The sequence below is a fragment of the Salminus brasiliensis genome, chromosome 25 (genome assembly GCF_030463535.1).
Source record: "Salminus brasiliensis chromosome 25, fSalBra1.hap2, whole genome shotgun sequence".
NCBI lineage: Eukaryota > Metazoa > Chordata > Actinopteri > Characiformes > Bryconidae > Salminus > Salminus brasiliensis.
The window spans coordinates 4,338,323-4,345,744 of record NC_132902.1 but is presented as its reverse complement, the minus strand read 5'-3'; the positions used below and the strand labels follow the sequence as shown (position 1 = coordinate 4,345,744).

Genomic DNA, 7,422 nt, shown 5'->3' with positions numbered 1-7,422 from the left:
ACTGACTGTGTAATAAAGTCCACCCGAATCTCACTGTGTGACTTATTGCTCTTTTAATAAAATCTAAATATGCAATAAAGGCATAAAAAACAGTATGGGTGAAATATTTAACTCCTTGATTTAGGTAGATAGGGCTTTATTCACATTGATAAAATGCACATAACAGCTGTGAACACATGTATAGTGAAGCATTGGTCTTTGGTCTTAGAGGTCATAAACTAGCAGTTTCAGGGTCAGAGTGAAGATTTTTATGAAATATTTTCCTTCTCTGTAATTTATGATGTGGTTCATGGTTTATTTCTGAAGGTCCAGAGGTGAGCTCAGTGCCAAAGCTGGTCACAGTGGGAGTGATGGTGGTCTTGGTGGCTCTGATACTCATCACAGCAGTTCTGTGGTTGTGGTATGTGAACTATTAATCAGATAAATGTGTGAACATGAAATGAAATGAAAGCTTTAACTTCTGTCAACACTGCTGACTGTCTCTCAGGAGGAGAAAGTCTGAAGAGCACAAGAGCACTGAGGAGTGTGAACAGCTGAATATATTAGAGAGAAGAGACTAAACATCATCAAATGTAGCCTATTTCCAAACCTCTCTCTCTCTTTCTCTCTCAGTGTGACTCTCCTCCTGTGTATGGTAACGTTTCAGTCCTAGCCATGACCTCTGACCTCACACAGAGAGAGGACTCAGGTGAACAGGACGACGTTCACTACTCCAGTGTTCAGTTCAGACCTTCTCACACACACAGGGAATCTCCAGCCTCTACTTCCAGACCTTTTCTAGATCCCACAGAAGAGCAGGATGTACTGTATGCTGCTGTGAACTTCAGCACACACACTGCTGCCCCCCAGTGAGTAAACCCTGTCATTACATCTTCTCTCATTCTGCACTGCTTTAGTACTTAATGTTTATCTAGAACGTCACTTCATCTCTTCTTCTACAGGGTTCTGGTTGCTGAAGCAGTCAATGACCAGACTTACAGTCAGATCCACAAGCATACATCACACAATAAAACACCGGTCTAAAGTTTAGATCAGAGGGGTTTTCTCAGAGGGTTTCTGAAGACAGCAGAACTGAAAGTAACTCGTCTACAGATTGACTTCGACTGACATTCCTCTAATGAACTTTTAATGAAAGGCTCATACAATTAGGATGATTGCAGCATTGTCCTCCTCATCCTACAGAGCAGCAATCCAACTGCTCCATCAACACAAGTGTACAGATTAACATCTACAAGAAAAACCACAAGAACCCAAATAAAGAACACAGTTCTCTACTTAATCTTCTTCTACTCCATTACTTTCAGCTCCCATCTCTCTCTTTTTGTAGTTTAGCTCATCTTATTGTCTGCTGTAAAGCTCTGGCCTGGTCAGAAGTGTCTTTAGTGGTCACCCACTTCTCTCACTGTTTAAAATCACATGACCGGTTTTAAGGAGTTGTCGGATGATGAACTTGCACAGCTTCTATTATTGAGGACAGGACCAGAAGTACCCCTCCATAAAAACTCTTAAACCAACTGTATCAAGCTGTCATTACAGGCTAAAACAAGAAGACGCAGCAGAGCTTAGCCAGCAGCATATGGCCTCCTGTTTATAATATTGATAGTTTTGATGTTATAATATTGACAAACAGCCTTACAGAGTATTACAGTCTGATAACTCTGACAGTAGGTGAACTTTGTTCACTGAGGTTTAGATAGAAATTGCTGTTTGTAGCTAAAGCCTCTCTGTTCGTTCCCCTCAGACCAGCTTGAGTTTCTCAACTGACTTCTGATACTGGTTTCTGATACTGGTTTCTGATACTGGTTTCTGAGGACATGCTGGTATCTAACCAACTACAGTGCTCTCTGTTAATCCAAAATGCTAATAAACCTCAAACATGAATGTTTAAGTAAGTAAAAGTGAGGTTTTGGCTTTCTTGGGAGAATATCTCTATTTGCACAATTATTGGGCAACTATTATTGTGCAGACTTTTTACGAAAGTAAAATAAATGAAAAACACATTTTTCCATCTCAACTTTTTTATTCAGATCTGTTCAACTCAAAACCTTCCAATAAACATTTCTGACACATAAAAATCAGTGACAATATAGCCACCCAGAGAGAGTAGATGTAACCCTGTGGAGAGTGAAGCTGCTCTAATGGTGGAGTTAAAGAGGACTCAGTAACTCGCTGTATTTTGAGAAGTGCAGGGTGGATTATATGAAGGGCAGTTGGCTCCTAACGGGACAAGGTGTCTGCTTTGCTCTTAATAACTGGATGCTCTCTTTAAAGAAGGTGTGTACACAGATCAGCCATATCATTAATACCACTTGTCTAATATGGGTTGTTCCCCCTTGTACTGCATTAACAGATTTGAGCATTAGAGGCATGAACTCTACAAGACCTCTGAAGGGTTTCTGTGTTATCTGGCACCAAAACATAATCAGCAGATCTTTTACATCCTGTAAGTTGTGAGATGGGGCCTCAATAGACGCCCATCAATGAGCCTCAGGTGCCAATGACCCTGTTGCTGAAGAGTCACCTGGAACCTTCTGGGTCACTGGGTGAAATGAAGAAGGCTGAGAGCACTGCCTGTGTTCTCCTGCACAAGACTCAGGAATTCAGCCACTTCATCAGAGAGGACGTGAAGGTGGCATGGTGCAGAACTGCTCGCCTGGCCAGGTCCTGTGCGCTCTACTGTCTGGTGGATTCAGGTAAACATCAAATTCCATATTCATTAATAGATTTAAACTGTAAACTAAATGAAGTGGTCATGTGATCAATATCAGTGGTCATTCTAAAGACACAGTACAAACTGGCAAGAACTTGGAGAGTGTCGAAGGAGTTCTTCAGTCTGAACACTGTGCTTTCACTAATCCCACAGTTACCTAGCTCACACACTGTAATCCAGTTAGCTGCATAATATTATGTCCTTTATTTACAAGGAATGTAAACCTACTGTAATGTTAGTCATATGGCTGCTGTAATACACCTAGTGATCAGTGCCAGCTCAGAAGGAATGAGTGGTACAGAGATGTAGGTGATCAGTATGGTGGAATACAACCTATTTGAGTAAAACTCTCACTTTCCTATTGGCTCCTGGTGCCACCTGTTTCCATACTGGGCGTGTCTTTCCCCCTTTACTCACCATCAATGTGCAGTAATTTCCCCCAGGCTACATTCCCCTATGTGGTCACTTGTTATCTGTATAGTGTTCTTAGAGTCTAGTCTTAGTGCTGAAGGCTGTAAGAGCTTGATGGTGCCTGAATGATGAAGTGATCACTAATGCAGAATTTTACCATCTGTATTTGTGAAGATGGTCATTGTTAATATGTTAATTAGGTCAAATTTGACAGAGACTTTGTTCTTGGTAGGTGTAACATTACATGGTCAATCAGTTACATTAACTGTTCTTTTAAAGTCTATTAAGAACAAAATCCAGGATTGGAAACAAATACATATACAAATACATTTTTATTTGGATTTAAGTTTATGTAAAATATGGGTTTAATACATATACAGTAATATTTTAAATTAAAGTTAGTGTTTTCTATATTTATGTAATTAAAAAAGAAAAAGTAGAAAGATGGTTCATCCATTCTTGCCCTCTTTAAGTGTACTGATCTTTAGTGAGTCTACAAGAACACTTTAGTCCACTGTAGCTTAATAAAGCTGAACACACCTGAGTTTACTTTTTTCACTAGGGACTAAATTGTGCTGGTCAGTTTTTGTCTAATCATTTCAGTTGAAAGCCAAATGTTCTTTTATCTAAATGTTATTAACTGTCTCCTTCCCAACAAACTATAACTGTTTTATGTCCAAATTCATCTTCCACTTAATTGTGGTGGTCAGTTTTTGTCTAATGCCTTTAATCTAAACGGTGAACAGAGGCTGCATTTACCACCAGCTGCCAGCAGAGGGAGACGCAGCACAGACTGCAAAACTGGTTCTGAATAAAGAAACTTTAATAGCGTCTAAACGGTTCATCATATGACTCTGAGACACGTTGCATTTTATGAGGTGCCTCCTTCACAACAAACTACAACTCTTATATGGCTATTTTACAGTCCACTACATTGTGGTGGTCAGTTTTTTGTCTAATAATTTCGAAAGGATTTGAGCAGGGTAAGGGATTCAGGCTATGCAGACAGCTGCCAGCAGAGGGCGACTGCAGCGCTCAGTTTTACTGGTTCTGTAATGAATCAGAATCAGAGATACTTTATTGTTCCTGGAGGGAAATTAAAGTTGTTATAGCTGCAACCGTTTGTGTATAAAATAAACACACTATAAAATAAACACTCTACAAAATAAATCAAACAAATTTCGAACAAAGAGAGAAAAGAGAGGTTTTCTCTGCAAACAAAACAGAAGAGAAATAAGAAACTTCAGTAGCAGCTGAACGGTTGATAATATGTCTCCAAAACAAGTTTTTATATTCTACTAAATTGTGGTTGTCAGTTTTTGGCTAATAATTTCAGGAGCTTTTCAGCAGTGTAAAGGGTCAGTCTGTGCCGCCAGCTGCCACCAGAGGGCGACGGCCGCACAGACTGCAGCACTAGAGGTTGTCTCTGCAAACAAAAATAATAAAAAAAAAACGGTTGTTTAAATATCTCCAAAACAAGTAGTATTTTATTAAGTGCCCCTTTTACTTAACTTTCACTCAATTGTGGTGGTCAATTTTTTGTCTAATAATTTCAATAGGATTTAAACAGAGTGAGGGGTTCAGGCTATGCAGACAGCTGCCAGCAGAGGGCGACGGCGGCACACAGCGCTACTGGTTCTGTATAAAGAGGTTTTCTTTGCAAACAAAAAGGAAAAAGAAAATCTTAAATAGTTTAACTGTTGATCATGTGTCTCTAAGGTGGCTCCTTCACAACAAAAAAAAACTCTTATATGCTCATCTTTACATTGTATTAAATTGTGGTGTAAAGGGTCAGCCTGTGCCGCCAGCTGCCAGCAGAGGGCGACAGACACAGACTGGCGGTACAGAGCTTATCACTGCGAACAGAACAGAGAAGAAAAGAGAAGAGAATAAAAACAGCTCCAAACTAAAGGAGAAGAGAAGCAGAGCTGAAGAGAGGAGAGAAAACTCCCATCTTTATTTAAGATTCATAAAAGCTGAACAATAAAGCAGCTTCCTCTCTCATGAGAGGAGGGTTCAGTAAAATACAGCGGGGCTGCGGGGCTTGTTTCTGTACCCCAACCTCTGAGTAACACTCACATCTTTCCCATTGGTTCCTCACACTACCTATTTGCATATAGGGCGGAGCCTCCCTTCTCGCTCCGTCAGTGAGCTGTTCTTCCCCCTGGGTCCTAGCGCCAAAACATTAGAGTCCAGTGTGTTCAGCTTTATTAAGCTACAGTGAACTAAAGTGTTCTTGTAGAGTCACTAATGATCAGTACACTTAAAGAGAGCTAGAATTAAACTATTTTGATACGTTTTATACTTTAATTGTTGTAAATAAAGCATAGCCTAAATGAAGTGTTCTTAACTGAGCTAAAATTTAACTATTTTAAGTAAACTTAGACTTTAAACACCTCACTGCATATGTATTAAAATCCATATTTCACAAACATGAAGAGATACTGAAACACATTTAATAAGTATTAAACAGAGTTTATTTTTACTGGAAGTTAATGGATCAGTTAATGTAATTGATTGGCCTCACAGTGTCACACACAGCAAGGAAACCTGGTCCAGATTTAAAAACCTATGTAGCACAAGACAGATGAAGCACAAAATTAAACTAAAAGTAAACTTCAATGTATTTATAAAAAATATACATATATGTGTGTGTGTATGTGTATATATATATCATATTCTAGTAGTGTCTAAATGTTAAAAAGAGAGTCACAACCTATAGCTGAATATAAAGGGCTTTCTATTAGACCTATAACACACTACTTGGGTGTAGAAGCTTTTACTGCATGACTAAATAGTGCACTACATAGGGAGCATAGTCATTTCAGATGTGGCTCAAGTAACCGGTTCTCCTAAAACTGTGAGAGTTTAATATAGATATGGATGTGAGGAGATTTCTTAGGTGACATTATCATGTTTAGGGCTGAGTTACAGCAACCGGGGTGCACCTCACGTTCAACCCTGGTGGCTGGACTCTAAGAGGGGGACTGTGGTGAGAGGAAGGTGGGGTTGCTGGGTCGCCTGACCGTTCATGCTGGGTTCTCTACCTCTGATCACAGACAGCTGCTGCTTGTTCAGGAAGGAGCACCCGCATCATAAAAGCTCAGCTCTCGTCGGCACGGGAGAGAGGACACTCGCTGATGGAGCTTTTAGAGCCATTCCACTCTTCAGACGTCAGGTTCCCATCACCTCCACTGTGAACAGTTCTGACTCTGTAAGTTTCTCTAGAACGGAGCATTTCACACCAAACCACTCTGAATGACTTTACTTACATCTCAACCACTGAATTCTGCAGAAATGATAGAAATGATGGACGTCTCTGTTGATCATCACTGGAGCAGCTGTTCTTCATTATTCTGCTGGTTTAATCTGAATATTTAAAAAAGGAGACTCAAAAAAACTCATTAATAATCAAACTCATATTATTCTCATATAATTCAACTCATATAAACTAAATATATTCTTAGGTAACTTCAGCTATTCTAACTCTAGTCTGAGCACTACTCTAAAACACATCACTGCTCCATTAGAACTGGATCTTAATTCTGAATGATCAGTGGAAGGGTGGTGGGTCTACTCCAGCTCACTAAAGACATACCATTCCTCATGCTGCAGCAGGTTAAATGCCTGGCCGAGTGCGAGCTCAGGACTGTCAATGGGCTGCTCGCTAGTCAGGGCTGGGATCTCCAGCACCTCTCCTCTTCCCTGACTGCCTTCAGCAAGGTGTGGAGCAGCCCTGTTGTTGACCGGCTCCTTGCTGGTTTCTGCTCCCCTGCTCTGTCTAACCACAGACACATCTGGAGCAGCTGTTTGTCCTGCAGTGTCCACCTGGCACCCTGTCCTCCCCTTCAGGCTAAGTCTAGACTCGTCCCTCTGCCTACCTAGGCCTACGCACCTGGGTATCTTGCTACCTCTGATTACTTGAACATGGTTAGAGCATTTGAACCACTGAACATTTTTAAATGTTCATTAATTTGTATTATAAAATCATAAGAACAGGATTTTGCCATGGTTAATTATCTTTCCAATCCTTATTAAATATGCTGTATTTATGTGAGTTTGTGGGAATGCTACATCTGACTCCTTAGATAAGTATAAAGACTAAACACTATTTATTTCAGTACTGTAACTTACCTGCTGCGTCGCAAGCCTTGTTCTCTTTTGTATCCACCATTGGTTGGGCAGCAGCAGGTGGAGGGACAGGTGAGTGTAGCATGGGACGTGAAAGGAACTCCTCAAGAGTGCATGAGTTCCCAAGGGTGTTGTCATCCTTGGCCTCCACATTCATGCCCCTCAGTCTT

General features: G+C 40.5%; 1 long non-coding RNA gene across 1 annotated transcript; it reads left to right on the top strand.

Moving 5' to 3' along the window:
• The first annotated feature begins 319 nt into the window (after positions 1-319).
• Positions 320-1,300, top strand: LOC140547874 (uncharacterized). Its single transcript, XR_011978521.1, has 3 exons — positions 320-400; positions 613-848; positions 942-1,300. It is a non-coding gene; the product is annotated as an uncharacterized lncRNA (long non-coding RNA).
• Positions 1,301-7,422: the final 6,122 nt, after the last annotated feature.